At 43.1% G+C, this 20,082-nt stretch overlaps 1 protein-coding gene across 3 annotated transcripts in view; it reads left to right on the top strand.

Moving 5' to 3' along the window:
- The first annotated feature begins 44 nt into the window (after positions 1-44).
- Positions 45-20,082, top strand: part of HYCC2 (hyccin PI4KA lipid kinase complex subunit 2) — a 70,878-nt gene continuing 50,840 nt past the window's right edge. For all 3 annotated transcript variants that reach the window (XM_066620269.1, XM_066620355.1, XM_066620183.1), the window contains exon 1: positions 45-175. The gene's annotated coding sequence lies outside the window, so the exon portion shown is untranslated. The remainder of the gene's footprint in view (positions 176-20,082) is intronic.

Raw genomic sequence — 20,082 nt, 5'->3', positions numbered from 1 at the left:
GCTTCTTGGGGGCGGGCCGCTGTCCAATGGGCGGGCACGTTGTTGCGTTGCGGGGCCGCTGACAGGCAGTGGCAGCAGCGGCAGGCGCGGGGGCTGAGGAAGGAGCAGCGGCAGCGATGGTGGCGGGCCCGCGGCGGGCTGAGGCTCTCCCCGCCCGCGGTGCAGAAGGACGATGGTGAGCAGCTCTTCTTCCTCGCCCGGAGCGGGGGAGCCGCCTCAGGCTCGGGAGGGTGTGCCGGTTGAGCCCCGCCGCCCCCTCCTCGCTGGGCCTGAACCGCGCCCCTCCGCCGTCCCCAGGCGCTCCCCGGCCCCTCTCTGCCTCTTCCGCCCGTCGCGCCTCTTCCAGCCCGCAGGGCGTCAGCAGGCTCTGCCTCGCCCTGGAGGCTTCTCTCCCCCCCCCCCCCGGAGCACAGGCAGGAGGCAGCCCGCTCCTTGTCTGTGGCTAGCGGGGAGTCCCCTTTGCGAGTGTCTTTGACATACCAGAGGCGCCTTCCCTTCCCCAGGGACTCCCTGCCTCCCCCCAGGCCAGGATTCCTTTTGCCCTGCCCCCGCCCCCCATCCCCAGCGCCCTGCAGCCTTCTTCATCACAGGGCACACTGACAAGGCACTGAAGTGGTCAAGGCACACCATTGCTTTATTTGCCAGGTGGCAAGGCACACCATGCTGTTGGTGGGGGGCTCCCATCCCCCACTGGCCCTACTAATAAATGACCCTCCCTCAAGACACACCTGTGGACCACTCAAGGCACACCAATGGCACAGTGGTTGAAATGGCTGCCTGTCCCACTGCTCTTCTCTGGGCTCTTGAGAGCTTGTTTCAGAACACACTAAGATCACCCCCCCCCCATGGTCTTTTATAGGTTATAATTTATAGTGTCTGTAGCTTAAGGCCATATTTTGGTGGAGTTTTCTTTTTCCCAAGACACCAGAGGCCTCTCACTGCATGCAGTCCCATCATCCCAGAGGCTGCAGTAGTATATTTGTTTTCCTTCCCCCTAAATCTGGGGTGGGCAGACCCCAACCCAGAGGCTATTTGCATCCCTCTGGGAGTCCCAAATCAGCCCACCCTAATCTCCTATGAGATTAACCCTAATCTCCAATGAGCCTCTGGCCCATAGGAGACAGTTGGAGCCTACACTGGCCCATGACTACTGGTCACAACCACTAGCCCAAGCTGTGGGCCAGGTTAGAGCAAGGCCTCTTATAGTCACCATATGTTTTCTACTTTTCCCTGGACATTATTTTAAAACCCCCTCCCCAATTGCCTCTGAACAACTTCCATCTCCATGTTTTTCTGGCTTCGTCTGTATATTTTCATTGTGGAAGAGGTGTGTGGCAAACAGTTCATAGTTCTCATGTTGTCCACATGCCTGTATTGTAGTTCTCATGTGTATCATAAATGAGCTCAGTAAAATTCATTCGTATAAGCTCTGACTCTAATGTATTCATTTATGTAAGTTTATGTAAATTTAATCAAATTTGAAATGTAAATCTTTTTCCTGGCCCAGTGTCAGAGAGGTGATGTGGCCCACCTGCCAAAATGTTTGACCACCCCTGCTCTAAATGAAAAAGAAACCCTTTTTCTAGACTTTGATATGTTCTGGTCATTGACACTCCTTTTCTATGCCAACCACTTCCCCTCCTCCTATTGGCATCTGTTTCTGAGCTGGATCCTGAGAGCTCTTGTCTTGAAACACAAAATACAATACCAAAGAGAATGGGAAATGTTGCAGAGATACAAGCCATAGGGATGCTTCTGTATCTACAAGTTATATAACATCTTGGCTATGTTACACATGCTGACCTGCAGAGCTGGAGTGTAGACTGCACAAATAGACATGGATTACATGCATGTAAATGTTAAAATAGATGCTCATTAAGTTAAAAGAGAAAAGGTTACTGTATCTGGCCTTATACATAGGATTGCACTATATGTACATTCAATGGGTCTTACTCTCTAGTAAGTGTATTCAGAATTGCAGCTTTAAAATAGAACTTCTTTAAAAATATACTGCATTGTACTAAGCTTTCTGTAGTGTACTATATATGGTTTGTTTCACTAAGAGCCAAAGAACCAACTTCAGTTCTTACTGGGAGGTAAGAAAATTTTAGCCATCCTAGTTTTGGGCAAAGAGACCTTAATTATATTTGTTAGAACTTTATTCCCTCAAGTGATTGTATGCCTGCACATTACTTTAAGCTAAGTGATTAATAAGAGCTTTGATAAATGTCCCCTGAAGATTATACTAACTTGCAAGTCATATGCCCTTGCTTGCTTGCTTGCTTAAATGCCTGGGCTATGTAGTCTGTCCTCTCTCTCTAATGCTAGACGTTGAAAGTGTAATTGTCTCCTGATTCAACATATAATCACAAATATGTTATTGCTAAGTTTTACTTACAAAGTATTTTATTTATTTTCATGATTAGTAGCCTATTGTGTTTTAGTAGCAGAAACATTTTTTAGCATGTTTGTGCCAATGTTTTAAATGCCTTATTTGGAGGAAGCTGTTATTTGTTATCGGCTTGTTTGTGTTTCCCTGGCTACAATTTGAACACTTTTCTGGGAATAAGCCCTACTGAATATAGTGGAACTACTTCTGAATAAATTTGCATAGGATTGTGCTGCTAATCACTTTAAAGTGCTGGATTTGTATTGTATGGTAATCAGACACTAGAGGTGAGTTTTTGGGGAAAAAAACACTAAGGGCCCAAGCCTATCCACTTTTCCAGTGCCGGTGCAGCTGTGCCGATGGGGCATGCACTGCATCTTGTGGTGGGGCAGCAGTCACAGAGGCCTCCTTCAGGTATGGGAACATTTGTTTCCTTACCTTGCAGCTGCACCAGTGCTAGAAAATTGGATAGGTTTGGGCCCTAAGGCTGCAATCTAATACACCCCCCTGTATGCACTTCCCATTGAACATTAATTAATGCATAGGATTTTTTGATTATGCTTCTACATAGGCTATTATTAAGAGTACTTATATACTGCTTTTCAACAAGAGTAGTTCACATAGTGGTTTACATAGTAAAATAAATCAATAAATGGTGTTTGACCTTATCTGGTCTCACAGTTCTGGGGATGCTGTGGTAAAGAGGTTGGAAGTTAAGTTGTTTTTGAGGTAGCATTTTAATGTAAAATGTGAAACTGCTTAGCAAATCCCTAACGGAGAATCTGCAAAATATTTTGTGCTTACTAGTAGGTAATGTACTGTACATTATATGGAGGCAGACTGTTGTTTATAAAATTTACTGTGGTCACTTCAATATGTTACATTTTAACCTTGATGATATTCATTTTTAAGGAAAATATCATTTGGTGTACTAGAGTTTTACAAAAAGACATTGTCTGTGGTAGATCATTTTGAAGTGGTGGAGGTGTTTACACTGATTTTAAGCTAAGTGAGTTCTCTTTAAATCTAAACATTGGCTTGCCACTGAACAAAGCAGTATTGTTTATATTAATGGTGATTTCTAGAGGACAGCGGAATTTCTTTTCTTTAACAAAGTGAATTAATTGTAATTTTGGTTTTATACTTTGCTATATATAGATGGAGGTGAGGTGAAAGGAAATCTTATAAACTGGTATTTTGACCTCCAAACCTTTTTACCTTGTAATTGTGAGTATCTTGTTTAGCTTCTAGATTTTTTTCCCTTTTCTCAGAGAAGGGTACAGTAGGCAAAATCACTTCCTATAAGGTTAATGCAGTGCTTTTAAGTTGGCATTCTTCAGGATTGACAAACTTCTTTCAACAATAGCAAGTAAGGGAGAAATCTGTCCATTGTTGTTGAAGCAGCTTCAGTTATGACTTCTTAGCTTCTTGTTTTGGAAGCAGTACTTGTGCAATTATAACAATTACCAGAGATGGCTGTTGGACACAAAAGTGGGCAATTTACCCCATAGTTTTTCCTGTAGCAAGGAAGGAAGCATCTTTGGTGGTTGCTGCCTCTTGTTCTCTTATCCACACTGCAGTCTCTTTCCTGTGCCACATCTTTGTTGAAGGGCTAGACAGCTGCACAGTCTCACCATGCTGCTAATACACTACTTTTCAGCCATCTCCACTGCCAATGGGCTAGTTGGAGCAATGTCATGCAGTCCCTATGATAGCAGGACTAGGTAACAACTTCTAGTGAAGTACCACAGCATTGCTTTGCATGCATTGTAGGTGTTCTTTCCCTTTTGGGGTGCTGTAAGACTGTGCATTCAATTGGCCTATATTCTTTCACTCATTGCTCTGAATTTTTTTCTTTGCTCAAGTTAGCAAAATGCGAAGAAAATTGTATGCTACGAATGTCCTTTCTGATAATACGGCCTTTTAAAATGTCTGTAAAATGGTAGAAATTTGTGCAAAGCTAGTGCTGCAAAATAGGGGAAGAGGTCCGGAGAGCCATCAAATGAAACTGCCTTTCACCCTACCCTGACCAACTGCCCCTTCTCTCCCTTGACTTACATGCAGAGGCAGCTCCCCTCTCCCTCACCTTTGATGTTCTATTGCCCAGTCAGTTTTCAAGCAGCTTCATCTTCCCATCTATTGCCACAACACGCATACACGCCATGGCCAGAGAACGTATCTTCTGCCTTTGTATCCTTCTCCCCTCCATGGTGTATGAGACGGAAGAGGTGTATGACTTGTGGTGTATGACTTGTGCAGTATAAGGAACAGCGCCTTGTGACTCTCCCTGAGATTGTGCTGTTCTTTGAGCATTAAAGCCAAGGAGAAGTTTGAGTCTGCATGTACAGTACAGGTAGTGCTTGAAAATGTATTGGAATTAGAATAGTATAATACTATTGCTGGGCCATTCACTATGGCAGTGGTTCTCAAACTTCACTCTCTCAGTAAGTTCTTGCAGGGGAGGGGCTAGGACAGCACTCCTGTGAAATGGAAGTGCTTTGCGCCCACTTTCTGCAGATGTTTCAAGCCTCGGGGAGTGCTGCGCAGGGCTCTCTGCACCTCCTACAGCCTGCTGCAGCCCTGCCTTCACAAGCAAGTCACAAGCACCCCCCATATGGACGTGATCCTGGGGATCACTTCCCTGCCTCTCCCCTTCTGCCACCCCTTAAAGGGACAGGGGAACCTTTACACAAACCGGTGGGTCATGACCCACCAGTTTGAGAACCATTGCACTATCGAATGACAATTTGTTCTTGCTGCCTATGATCTGCTTGGATATAAATTTTTTGCCTCAGCTAAGCAGGTCAGATAAATAGCTTCTGCAGGCCAGATCCTTATGTTTAATGTCTCTGGATTAGGTTGACTATCACCATTATCAGTGTGAATTGAAGCAGTAAGGCAGCTAACTTCTTTCCAGGATGGTATTGCCATCTTTTGAAGTCATACTGATGTCTAATAGGTAGGTGTTTGAAAATGGTGTTATTTATTCTACTCAGAAGAAAGCCTATTTTGTTCAGTAAGACTTCGGCTGTGATCCTTTCTTACTCATCAGAAACAAACACCTCTAGACCTGGTGATGATTATTTCAACAGTCTGGTGAAGGAGATATGAAGACATTTTGGGCAATCCGCTGGGGGTCTGTGATCATAAAATGTTTAAAAACCCTACTTTAAATAGTGTTCATGGATAAGCCCCCTAAATAGCATTTTTAAAAAAAAAACCTTGAATGAATTTTAAGAACAATCTGGAGTTCTTTTTGTGATAGCTTCAGAAAGTACAGATCCTCTTTCTTCTCGCTCTCTTCCCTCTCCCCCCCTCAATTATTTGAAAACAGCACTGAATTATACTGTAGAAGGATGGTATAAAAGCATCCCTCTGGATTATGAGTAATAAGAATCTTCAGTTCACTGAGCCCAAGGGGGCTTTAGATTTTTCTCCCCAAACCTCAGCACCCTCATGAGGGTTGATGTCTTTTGTACACGGTTGAATCAAAATGTTTCCTAACAAATGGGCTATTTCAAGTTCATATTTTAGCATGCACTAATACCTCAATTTATACTTAATTTATTGAATGAAACAAAGACTCTGAAGAATGAATTTATTGAATGAAACAAATACCGTTTGAAGATGGGACTGTGGTTTGATTGATTCATAAGGCCTGAAAAAGAACATCCAAGGGAAGTGGGTTTAATAGTCTAATGCAGTTCAGCACCGGGACCCAGTTTTAGAATGACAATCTGTCCAGGACCCACCAGAAGTGATATCATGGCCGGAAGTAACATCATCAAGGAAATTAAAATAAATGTAAATAATTAAATAATAAACAAATAATAAGAGTGATGGGGAAACCATCCTTGTTCCACCAAGTGAATTATCTCTGTAGCATGCCTGCAATTACCTCAAACCCCCCCCCCATAAGATATTTAGTCTGGCCTAATGCCCAGTACAATTTGAGTTCTTATATTTAAATCAGTTCAGCGTGATTTGGGATAAAATCAGTTTTAAATCAAACATGTTTTTGTTTTGGCTAGATTGAGATTCAAAGCTTCCCTCTAAATAGCATTCATACCTCAGAGTGATGAGGAGAGGAAATTAAGCTCCACCAGGGGAAGGGGGGGAGGGGGAGAGAGTAGAAGTCTGGAAAAAACAACCCTTTCAAATAAACCTATTAGCACCAAAACCCACTGTTTAAAATGGCACACTGTCTGGACCCACCTAGCTTTACAAGTCTAAAGAAGAAGAAAAAATCATCTTATTAGCTCAAGCCTCGACTTTTATCCTGTTTAGTGGGGGACGGGCTGCTTTCTGGAGCATTTGTTGAGCTCCAGTTTCATCAGATTGGAACCATTCTGGTGTCTGTGCATTCCTCTTTGCCTGACCTTTGACACTAGTCAAGGCACATTTGCTTACTTGGGAGTAAATGTGAATGTGTAGCTTAGTTTTGCTTTCCATAGGGCTCAATACATTTGTCAGCTTGGAGGGAGGAACTTCTCGGGTGTTTTTGGGGGGCTGTGTTAATTGGATTGGGATCATTCTGGTGTTAGATTCTTCTTGGCCTGCCCTTTGCAGTGGACCAAGGCATGTTTGCCTACTCATGGGTAAACATGCACTAGGGCTCAGTTTCACTTTCCATGAATTTTCCTTCTTAGCTATCAGCTTGTCAATTTCAGCTTTGCAACCCACCAACAATCGGGTCAGGACCCACAGTTTGAGAAACTCTGGTCTAATGACAGTAGACTAAAACAATGGCCAGCATTGCCTTCATTTACTTTTCACTTTCTTTTAAAATTGTACCTCACAGCATGAGTATGTGTTGATAAAACTACTTCAATAAACATTTGTCATTGGGTAGAAAAAGTGAACTGTTTTTGTGTTTCATGCCAGGGCATGAGAATTTTCCCAGGATCAGAACCAGCTTATGTTAGATGATGCTGTTTGATTAGAAATTAAATACCGAACCTGTAGATTTATACTTCTGAACATTTAACATTACTGAAAGGATGGTGAAATGTATATGGAATGTCTTTACTTTTGCTTTATTGCCTCTTTGTTCATTGAAGGAAGTAGAGGTAAGACATGAAGATATTTTCCGCTCATGGGGTGGATTTTTGAAGTTAGTTTCAAGTCATAATGTCGCAGGTTGCAAGAAGTGTTTATTTTCTTACAAAGAAAGATTCTTACAAAGCAATATTACAAGTGTTTCAAACACTTAATTATTTTTCTTTTGTCTTATGTTATCTCTTTCCCTTTAATGCATTGGCATCATATGATTTTTGGCTGCTTTAAAAACAATTGACTATAGCAGTGAGTTACTGGTAACTGAAATTGTAATGCTGCTGTCATTTTGTATAATTACTTGATAGCAAGTACAATAGAAATCGGTGGACCTTCTGAGTAAACTTGGATATAATCCAGTGACATGACAATTTCCTAGAGAAAACTGCCTGACCTGCGTCTATCTGAAATCTGCATTTCTGCTTCTTAGGCTGTGGTTTAGCTCTGGGTCTATCCCAGTATATGTTATCAAAGGAAAAGATGTTTAGAAATAAACAGAATCAGTGACTTTGAAGATGTTAAATTTAGGGTATTACAGTTTCAATAAACAGACTTTCTTATTAAGGAACTTGGCTCCTGGCAATTTGTGTGTAAACAATAAATATCAACCGTATATTTTAGAATAGGGGTGTTAAACATAGGCCTGTGGGCTGGCTTGCAGAAGCTGTAACAAACATCACCCCTGGGGTAGGGAAGGACCAAGGGAGACCCCCAAACCAGCCAGGACTCAACCCTCCTCCACCTACACCACCTTCCACAACCCCCAAGAGCAATGCTTATTTATTTTTGCTCACTCCAAGCCCCAGGTCCCATCATACATGTCCCTGGTCAATCACTGCACCCAATGTTTTATATGAAAGATTTTTATTAAAGCTTAAGGGAGCTTCAATTGCTCCAAAAAGACATAACTACATGCATCACAATAGCTTTAAAAACAAGAAAGATCTTACCTAAAAAGAGGCTAAAACTACCATCTTACAAGTCTCAGTATTGCTTCCAATATAATAGCTGTAAGCTCCCTTCCCCCTGCTCTCTGTTTTCAGGCACCCAAACCCAGGTTTTATTCTTTAAGTTATTAATACCCTACACCTGGTTAACCCACACCCAGCCTAAACCATCTTAAAGGGAAAGGGACTTGCCCCTCCCCGTGACAGAAGCTCTTATCTGGCCTGTGTGATAATTGGGCTCTCCCAACACCATCACTAGTTGTTCTGAGCTACTAAGTGACATAGAGGCAGAAGTGGCTCTGCTGGAAGGATGGTATAGTGAGAGAACATAAGAACAGCCCCACTGGATCAGGCCATAGGCCCATCTAGTCCAGCTTCCTGTATGTCACAGCGGCCCACCAAATGCCCCAGGGAGCACACCAGATAACAAGAGACCTCATCCTGGTGCCCTCCCTTGCATCTGGCATTCTGACATAACCCATTTCTAAAATCAGGAGGTTGCGCATACACATCATGGCTTGTACCCCGTAATGGATTTTTCCTCCAGAAACTTGTCCAATCCCCTTTTAAAGGCGTCTAGGGTAGACGCCAGCACCACATCCTGTGGCAAGGAGTTCCACAGACCGACCACACGCTGAGTAAAGAAATATTTTCTTTTGTCTGTCCTAACCCGTCCAACACTCAATTTTAGTGGATGTCCCCTGGTTCTGGTATTATGTGAGAGTGTAAAGAGCATCTCCCTATCCACTCTGTCCATCCCCTGCATAATTTTGTATGTCTCAATCATGTCCCCCCTCAGGCGTCTCTTTTCTAGGCTGAATAGGCCCAAACGCCGTAGCCTTTCCTCATAAGGAAGGTGCCCCAGCCCCGTAATCATCTTAGTCGCTCTCTTTTGCACCTTTTCCATTTCCACTATGTCTTTTTTGAGATGCGGCGACCAGAACTGGACACAATACTCCAGGTGTGGTCTTACCATAGATTTGTACAACGGCATTATAATACTAGCCGTTTTGTTCTCAATACCCTTCCTAATGATCCCAAGCATAGAATTGGCCTTCTTCACTGCCGCCGCACATTGGGTCGACACTTTCATCGACCTGTCCACCACCATCCCAAGATCTCTCTCCTGATCTGTCACAGACAGCTCAGAACCCATCAGCCTATATCTAAAGTTTTGATTTTTTGCCCCAATGTGCATGACTTTACACTTACTGACATTGAAGCACATCTGCCATTTTGCTGCCCATTCTGCCAGTCTGGAGAGATCCTTCTGGAGCTCCTCACAATCACTTCTGGTCTTCACCACTCGGAGTAGTTTGGTGTTGTCTGCAAACTTAGCCACTTCACTGCTCAACTCTGTCTCCAGGTCATTTATGAAGAGGTTGAAAAGCACCGGTCCCAGGACAGATCCTTGGGGCACACCGCTTTTCACCTCTCTCCATTGTGAAAATTGCCTATTGAGAGCCCAAATAGCATGCAGACTACCCTTTCAGCAGCACCACTTCTTCTGGGGTGCTGGAAAAGAAGAGACAGAAGAAGGTCTCCGAAGGCAAAGGGATGGTACAGGGGAAGACCAAGGATGAGGAAGCGAGATGCTGTCCAGACACTGGGAGAGTCTAGTTAACATGCAGGCTACTCTGTCAGCAGTGCCACTTCTGCTGAGGCATCATTTGGCAGAGCACCCTTCAGCTGCTGAGCTGCAAAGTGATGCCTTGGCAAAAAGCTGTGATAATTGGACTCTCCCATATCTTGAAAATATGATCAAGATTTGCATATTCTCTCTTCTGTCATTTGCAGCTGATGAGTTTCCAGGTGAGAACAAAAGTGCTTATTTCTGATCATCACCTGCTTAATGACTTCACTTCCTTCTTAATGACATCACTTCCGGCCCTGTGTACCATGAATGTTATTCAGCTCACTGTATGAAACAAGTTTGATGTCTGTTTAACAGTGAGTATCTTTTATTCAGCTGGCTGTGAAAGTTTCCGCTTAGCATTATGAGTTTTGAACACTAGAAACTTTAGCGAGGGAGATGGCTTGTCAAATTGTTTGGCTAAAGAGCAATATTTAAAACATTTATGGGACATTATGTATTGCTTTTATTTAGAAAGTAAGTTTGGAGTTTCAAAGAACTGCTCTGGTTGGTGTACAAAAAAAGTGTTGAATGGGCATCATGTTAGCACCCTATGGATGCCAAAATCTGTGGATAACAAGATCTGCGAGTGGGCCTGTAGAGGACCTCTCAATGCAACCAGTGTCCTCAGATCATGTCTAGAGGTGTTCTAAGGTGGACGGAAGCTGCACACAGCCTTTGTGCATTTCGGAGGGCCTATCAAAGGTCTCTAAGATGCATTTCTGGTTTTTTGGAAGAAAAACCACTGGTGTGTCCCGGACTCACAGTTTGGGAACTGTTGCTGTAGGTAATTAATAGCACCTTGAATTGTGCTTAGAAATGTCCTGGCTGCCAGTGGAGTTGATGCAACAGGGGTGTGACTTATTCATGGCTCCTAGTGCCAGCTAATGGCAGGCACATTCTATGCTAGTTGCAATTTCCAAACAGTCTTCAAAGAGATCCTCATGTAGAGCACATATAGCATGTGTTGCAGTAATCCAGCCTTGATGTGTCCAGTGCATGGGTAAGTGTGGCCACATCTAATGGTCTTTCTTGAACAGTGGCTTCATATAGTGCATGCCAAACAAGTTGAAAAATTGAAGGGCGATCAAAAAGCAGTTTCTGATGTGACATGATGATATGGTCTTCAAAGAATTCCAGTGAGCATAAGCAAGCCCTTGATCTTTGAAGAGGGGAGAACAAAGTTACATGCACCAAGGCTTGAGTGCATCAAAAGTAACTCTTTGGATCCCAGCCAGAAAGAACAAGAGTATGTTTTCTACTTCTTGCTACAAGCAGTGCTTTTTTTGTAAATAAAAAGGTGCAGGAACTCACAACTTGTTAATATTTATTTATTTATTTATTTATTTATTTATTTATAAACCATTTTTTATTGGAGAAATAAAATATTTTTTATGTGCTTCCCCCCTAAAGATGAACTTACTTCTGAGTAGACATGCATAGGATTGGGCTGTCAATCTCCACATCCCCTTCCCCCTAGCTATTTTTTCTACACATGGGGGAAAAATACTATACAGGTGCACTTGTAGCGTGTAGTATGTAGTGTGGCACTACTTCCAGGAGAGGAAGCAGTGAATGGATTCTGAAAAATGGCTTATGTGAGTTCCATGTAGTAAAATTACTCTAAGCAACTGTGGGAGTAAGAACAAAAAGGAATTCTTACACGAGAGGGGTCATTAGGTGCACACAGAAACAGCTACGTTTGCAAACAAGCGATTAAATATGGTTTAATTCAGGTATCAGAATACTCTGTGTCTTTGGGAAGGCACTTGGCATGCAATTGTATGTGCTGCCCTGAGCAGCTGCTGTGCATTGCTGGAGAGGAGCTGCAAACGCTGGGTGGCGGAGGGCATGCTTGTGGGGGAAGGATGAGGAGGATCTCTGGCAAGGCTGGACAGCACCTTGTACACACGTAGAATCCCTTTTCACCTGCCCTTAGCATGTGAAAACGGTGCAGATATATCTCTCTGCCAGGATTAAGACCCCAATCCTAGGTATGTCTACTCTGAAGTAAGTCTTGTTCTAGTCAATGGAGCTTACTCCCAGGAAAGTGCCTAGGATTGCAGCCCAAGAGCCCAATTCTATGCATGTCTACTCAGAAGTCCACTTTAGTGAATGGGGTTTACTGTGGATAGGGTGGCAGCCTCAGGGCCCAATCCTGTGCCTGTCTACTCAGAAGTCAGTCCCATTAGAGGCAGTGGGGCTTCCTCCCAGGAAAGTGTGGAGAGGAGTGCAGCCTCAGAACCCTTCCTCTGCCTGTCTACTCAGGCTGCAAGGCTATGACACTTTCCTGGGAGTAAGCCCCATTGAACACAATGGAACTTACTTCTGAGTAGACATGCTTGGGCTCTCAGGCTGCAAGGCTATGCACCCTTTCCCAGGAGCAAGCCCCATTGAGCACAATGAGACATACTTCTGAGTAGATACGCCTAGGCTCGTGCTGCAGATTGGCACGGGGCTGCATCGGCCAGCTTCCTTCCCCTCCTCCTCCGCCAAGCCAGTACCTGGGCATTCCGTGGGTGCCGCAGCCTGTCTCCCTGGCTGGCTGGCTGTCCGTCCTCCTCAGCGTCGGCGTGTGTCCCCCCGCGCCCTCCACCGGCTTGGAAGCTGCGCTGGGAAGCAGAGCGCGGGGGGAAGGGAAGGCAGGTTGGGCTCAGGCGAGAGCTTGGAGATGGGGCAGGAGGAGGTCGTTGTGCGGTCAGGCAGGGGCCAGGCGCCCGCCTACCCTGCACCCCCCAGCACCCACCCAGCAAATGCCTCTATTTTGCTCCCCCCCTCCTGGAATGCCTCCGAAGGGGAGGGGCCCCTGCAAAAAGGTGCCGGAACTCCGTCCCCCCCGTGTTCCATTAGAAAAAAAGCCCTGGCTACAAGTATTTTGTTCCTTGAAGTTCACTTCAGCTCTGAAACTTACAAATGTAGTAAACTTATTCTCTCTCGGGTAACTAGAATTCTAATAAAAAGAGCAGCAGATCTTTAATGTAGTACCGGTTACCTGAGCAGTTAATGGATTATAATTATGTACTTTTATTAAATTTAAAAGTTCTGACTGTGAGAACAAGAGTTAAGCCATTTTTGCCCAATGTTGCATGCATGCAAGAGGGACCAAATGTGTACACCTGGGGGCCAGGCAAAAAATGGGTTAAGATACTTCAGTTTCAACACAGCCTTAATGTAATATGCAAATATGGTGTCATTTTGGCATCTGGGGGTTGGATGCCAACTGGTACATCTGAACAATATGAATGTTTGCTTTATGTATAATGTATATTAAAATGAAACTCTGTTGCTTAAATCTCTGCCAAACCTAAGAATAGCTGGTTTCTATACTTCTGTTTTGTTAGGTTCAGCTCTGGAGCATAACTGTAGTGTGCAAACAATAAGCAGCATTGTATTAAGTATTCAGTAGTGTAGTGAATTATTAAACTAGTATTAAGAGAGGATGGAGAAACTAGTTAATTTTCTACAAGGTGATGTCTTCTGTATCTGTTGCAGTAATATGTTCTGTTAGCAGGCTGTAAAATGCCATACATTCATTTTGGTAGTTTCTTATGCATGTTGTTGAAATATCATTGTCGGGGTGCCCTCCTCCCCACCAGAACCAGATTTACCTTGCAAGGGGGCCAAGGAGACACAAAGGGAAGGCAGCTTGGCCAGGCAAGAGGGAGAGCTGCCTGGCTCAGGCAAGTCTGCCTGACAGCCTCCCACATCCCCAGCTTGTGGGGAGAGACCTGCTGATAGGGCACCTCTCCCTGACTAGAGCACCTGGTGTCAGGGAGAAGACCAGAAGGACCTGACCCAGTAAGAGGTCAGGGAGGAGGGAGAGACACAGGAGGTAACACCAGGAAGAGGCCCTAGGTGGGGTCCCTTTTATGCTTACCCCAGTAAGGAAGGGGCGGGGCTGGAGAAGGAAGCAGCCTATATAACTGACAGGAGGCCCATGATGAGGGCAGAAAGCCAGGACTGGGGAGGCAGAAGGCTTTGTCTCCAACAGCGCCTGCCTAGGACTCAGTCCAAAGGGCTGTGCCAGGGAGGAGGATCAGGGTGACTTAACCCCCTCCCCCTGAGCCAGCCTGAGGCCTCCTGAAGGGTCCCAAACAGGGACCATCCCCAAGCAGAAGCTGCCTTCTCCCCCAGCCTGCCAGACACCTCTACAATCTTATAAAATAAGCAATAAAGCTCTTCCCCCCACATCCTGGTAATCATGAAAGGTTACTTGTAAATAATATACAGTGGACCCTCCTTTGCGGATGCCAAGGCCCAGTTCAGAGGGTCTCCTGGATGCGAGTGGAAGTAGTTTCCAGTTGTTTCCGGAAGGTGTTCTGAGGCCAGGGAAGACCTGTGGCCCACACCACAGGCCTTCTTCAGCTGCAGAACACCTCCTAGATGTGGTTGGTAGTTGCTGACATGGACCAGAAGTGGCTTCCAGTTGCATCTGGGAGACCTGAAGATGCTGGTAGGCTGGTGTTAAGTCTGGAGGTCTTGCATGGGCCCAGGTGAGTTCTTGCAATGCTGTGATGCTGCTCCCTGCCAATTTCATTACTTGTGGATTTCAGTATCCATGGGGGTTGTGGAACTGATCCTCTGCTGATGCTAAGGGCCCATTGTTTGACTTCAACTTCAGGTTAGGTTTCCTTGTTAGTGGGATTATTTTGGTGTACAGCACAAAGATTGTGTAATCTTTTATGTGCTTATACTTGATGCAAACAGTTTCTTTTCAGACATCTGTGTTCACTTCTGGTTTGATAGGTCCTTCCTGTAGTTAGACCGTCTGTTACTGTAGGAAGTGTACTTGGCTTTTGCTGACCCTCTTTATGTATGAGCACATAAGTAGATCAGAAAAAACAAAAGTATAAGCTTCAATTTTAGTTCTGTGGCCTGTCTAAAAAAAAACTTCAGAAGCCATAAAGGGCCTGTGACTGGTATAAAGCTACTAATGAGCAAAACTCATGACAAGATTGGTCTCTTGGGGTGCTCCTTGGATAAGGCATTTGGGAATATGAAGAAGTTTTCTTCCTTATTTTGGCCTCTCGGTATCTTACAGTTTTTGTTTTTGTTGTATATCTTCTCTTCTTTGTGTCTTCTTCTGGTTTGTATTCCTTAGTAATGATCAGTAGTTCATAGGGCTGCTTTACTGTGAATCGGAACTGTAATTTGATCGTAAAGCAATGGCAAACATACAGGTACAAAACAGCCCTCTGGAAACATGAGTATTTTGATGCTGAAATTGATTTAAGAGAAGCACATCAGTGACTGACTGTGGTTGATGCATATGTCTGAACTATTCAGATATGAGTGCTTTATGTCACTGTTTTCAAAACAGATTTTCAGTTGAACATTTTGTTTTAAGTATGTGCTTATGTGGAATAGCTAGGAAGGCAGGAACCTTAATGTTTGTCTTGAAGAGCAATCCTAACAAGCTATAGGAGTTGTTTTGACTATACAATTTGCATATCAGCTGTAACATTTAATTCTTGTGTTTCAATTAGCAGTGTTGGATGAATTTTCCATATGCATCTGCATAACATCATGTTTTGTTGCCTTGCCCTATGGCACTCTAGCCTAAGCTTCTATTTTTTGACACAGTGTGATACAGTTATTAGTTTGGTATAGCTTGAAATGTGTCAGTGGCTTGAAAGTTTTTTTTTTTAGCAGGGGGAGAGTAACTGGCCCACCTCACCCCAGCACTGTCTGTTCTAGTGGCTGTCTGCTGGTATTCATGTGCATTTTTTTGGATTGTGAGCCCTTGGGACAGGGAGCCATTTAGTTATTTGATTTTTCTCTGTAAACCGCTTTGTGAACTTTTAGTTGAAAAGCGGTATATAAATACTGTTAATAATAATGTTAATAATAAAGTGTTTCAGCTAGTAGGTCATTTTCTTATAGCACGTAACAGAAACCATCATAAATATGGTGGATAAAAATAGTGGATTATTTTAAGTTTTGGGATTTCTTATTCTAACATATAGTAAAATTATACCTCTGAAATTGTGTATACAGGTCAAACCTCTTTATTTGTGGGTGTTTTGTTCCCCAAACTTCCCACTGATAAAAAAATTCACATTAAGCAAAACCGGAAATTAAGTTTTTCTAGCTGTGACAGAAACCTGCCATAAAAACGCCACTATAACTTTTTAAAACAAGAAATACGTGTGTGTGTGTGGGGAGGGGAGAGCTTCCCTTACCTCGTCAACAAGAAATAAGCATGTGTGTGGGCTTCCGTTACCTTGCGTGGTAAGCTGGCGGGCAGTCTCCCTGAGCTCAGGGAAGCTATTTCCAAATCGTTTAGCCCCCCCCCCCCCCAATTGTGGAAACTGCCCCACGGAAGGAGCTGCCGCAAAGTTTGGGCTTCTGCCTCCTCGCGTGCTGGGGGTCAAGGGAAACTTTGTTGGCGGCTGGCTGGGCCAGCTCCTTCTGTGGGGCAGTTTCCACAATGGAGGGGGGGGGTAAACAATTTGGAAATAGCTGGAGACTGCCCGCCAGCTTACCACACGGAAGCCCACACACATGCTTATTTTTTTGTTGACAAATGGTTAAAAGGACTTTCTTTAGCAGCTCCATGTGGGTGGCCATCTGCATTGAGTCAAATCCGCGGATGAAAAATCCACTGATAATTAGGCTCAACCTGTATGTAGTTAATGCTTTTGATTTGGTAGAAAGCTTCAGTTTTGAGAGAGCAATTACTCTGTTATTATATATATATTATTTTGATTCAGGTAATGTCACTGGAGCTTGGGAAGTGGAAGCTATTCATGAATAGTAACTTTGTCATTTCTTGTTTGTAACTGTGATATCTTGGAATCAACTGCCCTTTTTGTTTTGTTTTTTACATATTTATTACAGTATTTATATACCCCCTTTCTCTTAGACTCAAGGTGGTTTACATAGGCAGGCTGAACATAACCCCCATTTTTCAATGGGAATCTTACAAATATTATTCCATGAGAGAATCTTCTAGAACCTCCATTTCTCCAGATGTTTCCTTTCGTAGTGCAGTCATCATCCTGGCTACCAACTTTTTGCACTTTTGAGGATTGGTTTCCATTGTTAAAGCATTTGAATAACTTCTTTTTCTGAGCTCTGTTTCATTCATTGGTTAGCAGTATAATCCTTACTTATAGACAACTGTTTGCATATTATTTATATTGCTTTCAGCTGCTGGAAGTTATATTGCTCCCTTATTACATGAACTCTCAAGCTCACCTGATCAGGTTGGATTTCAGGTAACAAGATTTTAGGTGGTCTTGACCCCTTCAATTAGAAAGGCAGATGAACACCCCAACCAAGGTTATTTAAAGCTGAGCACCAAGGTGCTCTGGACTGTACTTGGTGCTGACAGGATTGGCCTGTGTATTGTGGGATTTGGCCCATCTCTTAGATTTGGGGAAAAGGTGAAGAAACTGCAAAGAAGCAAATTTAAACCTGGTCAGAATCATATCAAAGCTTGTAGCATCATTTTCTTTTCATTCTGCCTCTACCCACAAGACTTTTTTCCCCTCACACTAAAACTTGTGTTTATCCAATTACAAATTCCTGATTTTGTTGATTTTCTTTTGTTTTTTAATAAACATTTGCTACTTGTACCAGTTACTTGTCCAGTATTTCTGTCAAGACTTGTTGTTTCCCTTCCTCTCTGACAGCTGCTCAGAGCTTTCTTTCTGGAAGGGCAAGTGTAACTGGAAAGGAGTTGGTATTAGCCTGCTTAGTTGACTTCCTAGGTTACTCTTATAGCATTTTCTCTGCTGAGGGAGCTCCAGTGTTTTAGGCTTATCTTAGACTGGTGGTAGTGTGAGGAACCCAGCTTTCACTAGATGTATTTCCTTTCCCCTCTCTCCTCCGTGGGCTGTGAGGCTGTACTGAACTGTCAGGGAAGGTGTGGATCAGACTACTGGTCAGGGTTTTGGTTACTCCATGTTCTTTGTTCTTTTGGTATCTGTTGGTCCAACTGGAGATCCAGCACACCAGCCTTGGATTAAAAGGAAATTTGAGAGAGGTGCTTGATATTCAGAGCTTCTTCTCTCTCTAAACAAACCATTTTGTGATGGCATGTTTCAGCATTATTTTTGATAGTTGCTGACATGTCTTTATCAAAGAGAAAAAAGGACTTAATTTCTATTCTTCTAAGACTAAAGTGTCAGTCTATTTTAAGATTCTTTTTATGCATGGTTTCTTTTATATTTCAGTGTTTACTAAGTACTGCATAATCATTTTGACACTATTTTGCTTGATAACATTATTCATGCATGCATGCATGCCCAGCTCTCTACAGTGAAGTGTACATACTGTTGTACTAGAAAACCCAAAACTGTGCATCTTGAGTGTACTCTAAAATGAACCTCACAAGCATATTTTTTGCTACAGACCTGGCAGTTGATCCATGTTATGGTCACTGTTACCTGGTTGACATCATTCAGGCTCTGTTGTTGGCAATTGTTTTACCTCGGTGGTAGAACTCACATAGTTAAAAAGCAAATCTAGTAAGGTGATAGACTGAAAACCCACCTAAATGTACTCTGCTCCTTTCCTATTGCCATTAGGATTCTTGCAGTTTGCTCATGGCCCCTGTTTGACCAGACCTGCTTTGACTCAAGACCTGTACAGTTAGCATTGCTAATGGAGGTCTTGATTCCAATCTGTGTAGCAAAGGCTAAGTTTGAAAGACTTTTCTGAGCTTGGGGAAATTGTTGCCTTCAATGCTTCATTCCTATAATGCACCATAATGAGAGCATCGTAAGCAGAATATATACGTGAGAATCGCATGGTGTGTGTGTTTAAATCTTGGTGTCCAATTTGAGGTTGGTCCTGTGGCCTCTGGAGAATCAGCATGTGTATTTTGAGGAGAGAACAAAGGACGTGTGCACAGCAGCTGCTTGATTCACAGGAGTTGCTTCTAAGAACCAACCAAAATTTGCCACTGTCCATGCAAAGTGTCTTTGAGCCTTCATGTGAGGCAAACTGAAGATTTGCAAAGCAGTGAACTGAAATATTTAGTGGCCCTGTTCAGAAGAGAATGGCTTTCCTGACCATTATTGGTCCCACTTGCAGATGCAGGAGGACTGGTGTATGTGCAGTTTTGAGGGTGTCCTGGTCACATAGCACAAGTGTTTGATTTGAAGGCAGGAAAGCAAGTGGTATAGCTGGTTGCCTGTGCTGATATTGTTGGGGCTCTTGCATGTCCCATGATGACTGAGGTAACTGAACAGTTTCAGCTTCAAAAGCCTGAAAATCCTTTTAATCAAAAAATGGTAACAGACCTAGGAAAGAAAAATTTGCATTTATGAGCAAACTGTTTATGGTTTGATTTTTGAATGAGGTAATATTCAGTGTTAAGCTCATCTGTTATATTGGAGCTGGCAAAAGATGGATTAGAAATTTGTCTCATTTTGCGTTGGTTGGGTTATTGCACAGTGGCTGACGAGAATGTTTCAGGTTTAGTGTAGGATGACCACATGATGTTGTTTCTAGGGAAACTGGTGGTGGGAGTATGTAAAAAGGTAAGGAAATCTGTTCTCAAGATAAGCACTTAAAAGCAATACTTGGATTGCACAGAGTTGATATAACAAATTTGTATGTCTTTATATGCCTATTTGCCTTTTATATGCCTGTTTTCTTCTATTTAGTTCTGCTTTGAGAGTTTTACAATACTGAGATTTTCCTTTCTTCAAATATTTTTCTATGCTGGATCTGGATATTAGAGGATCTTAAGGTAATGTCTTTTAAGCTAGGTGTTAGAAAGATGGTATTTGCTAAAATGTTTTGACTCTGTCCTATTTTGATATAGTTACATTAGATCTCCCTTTGTGACCCCTTTCCTTGCATGCCAATTACTTTGCTTCATTTGCAGCTGTACCTCTCATGTAGTTGGTGCTAAATATGGAATAGATAAGTAGTTACAATGCCATCATTTAACTACTGTACACTGGTAAAAATAGATTTTTTAAAAATGAGATTTTTTAATCTCATTTCTGAAATTCTTTCATTAACAAGTGGCATTTCCACTTGTTTCAATGTTCTTGAAAATGATATTTTATTGACTTTATTATACTATTGGATAAAGCAAC

This window comes from Tiliqua scincoides, chromosome 1 (assembly GCF_035046505.1).
Source record: "Tiliqua scincoides isolate rTilSci1 chromosome 1, rTilSci1.hap2, whole genome shotgun sequence".
In the NCBI taxonomy this organism is placed as follows: domain Eukaryota; kingdom Metazoa; phylum Chordata; class Lepidosauria; order Squamata; family Scincidae; genus Tiliqua; species Tiliqua scincoides.
Note: the sequence above shows the minus strand (reverse complement) of the source record. Positions and strands in the feature narration are given on the sequence as shown.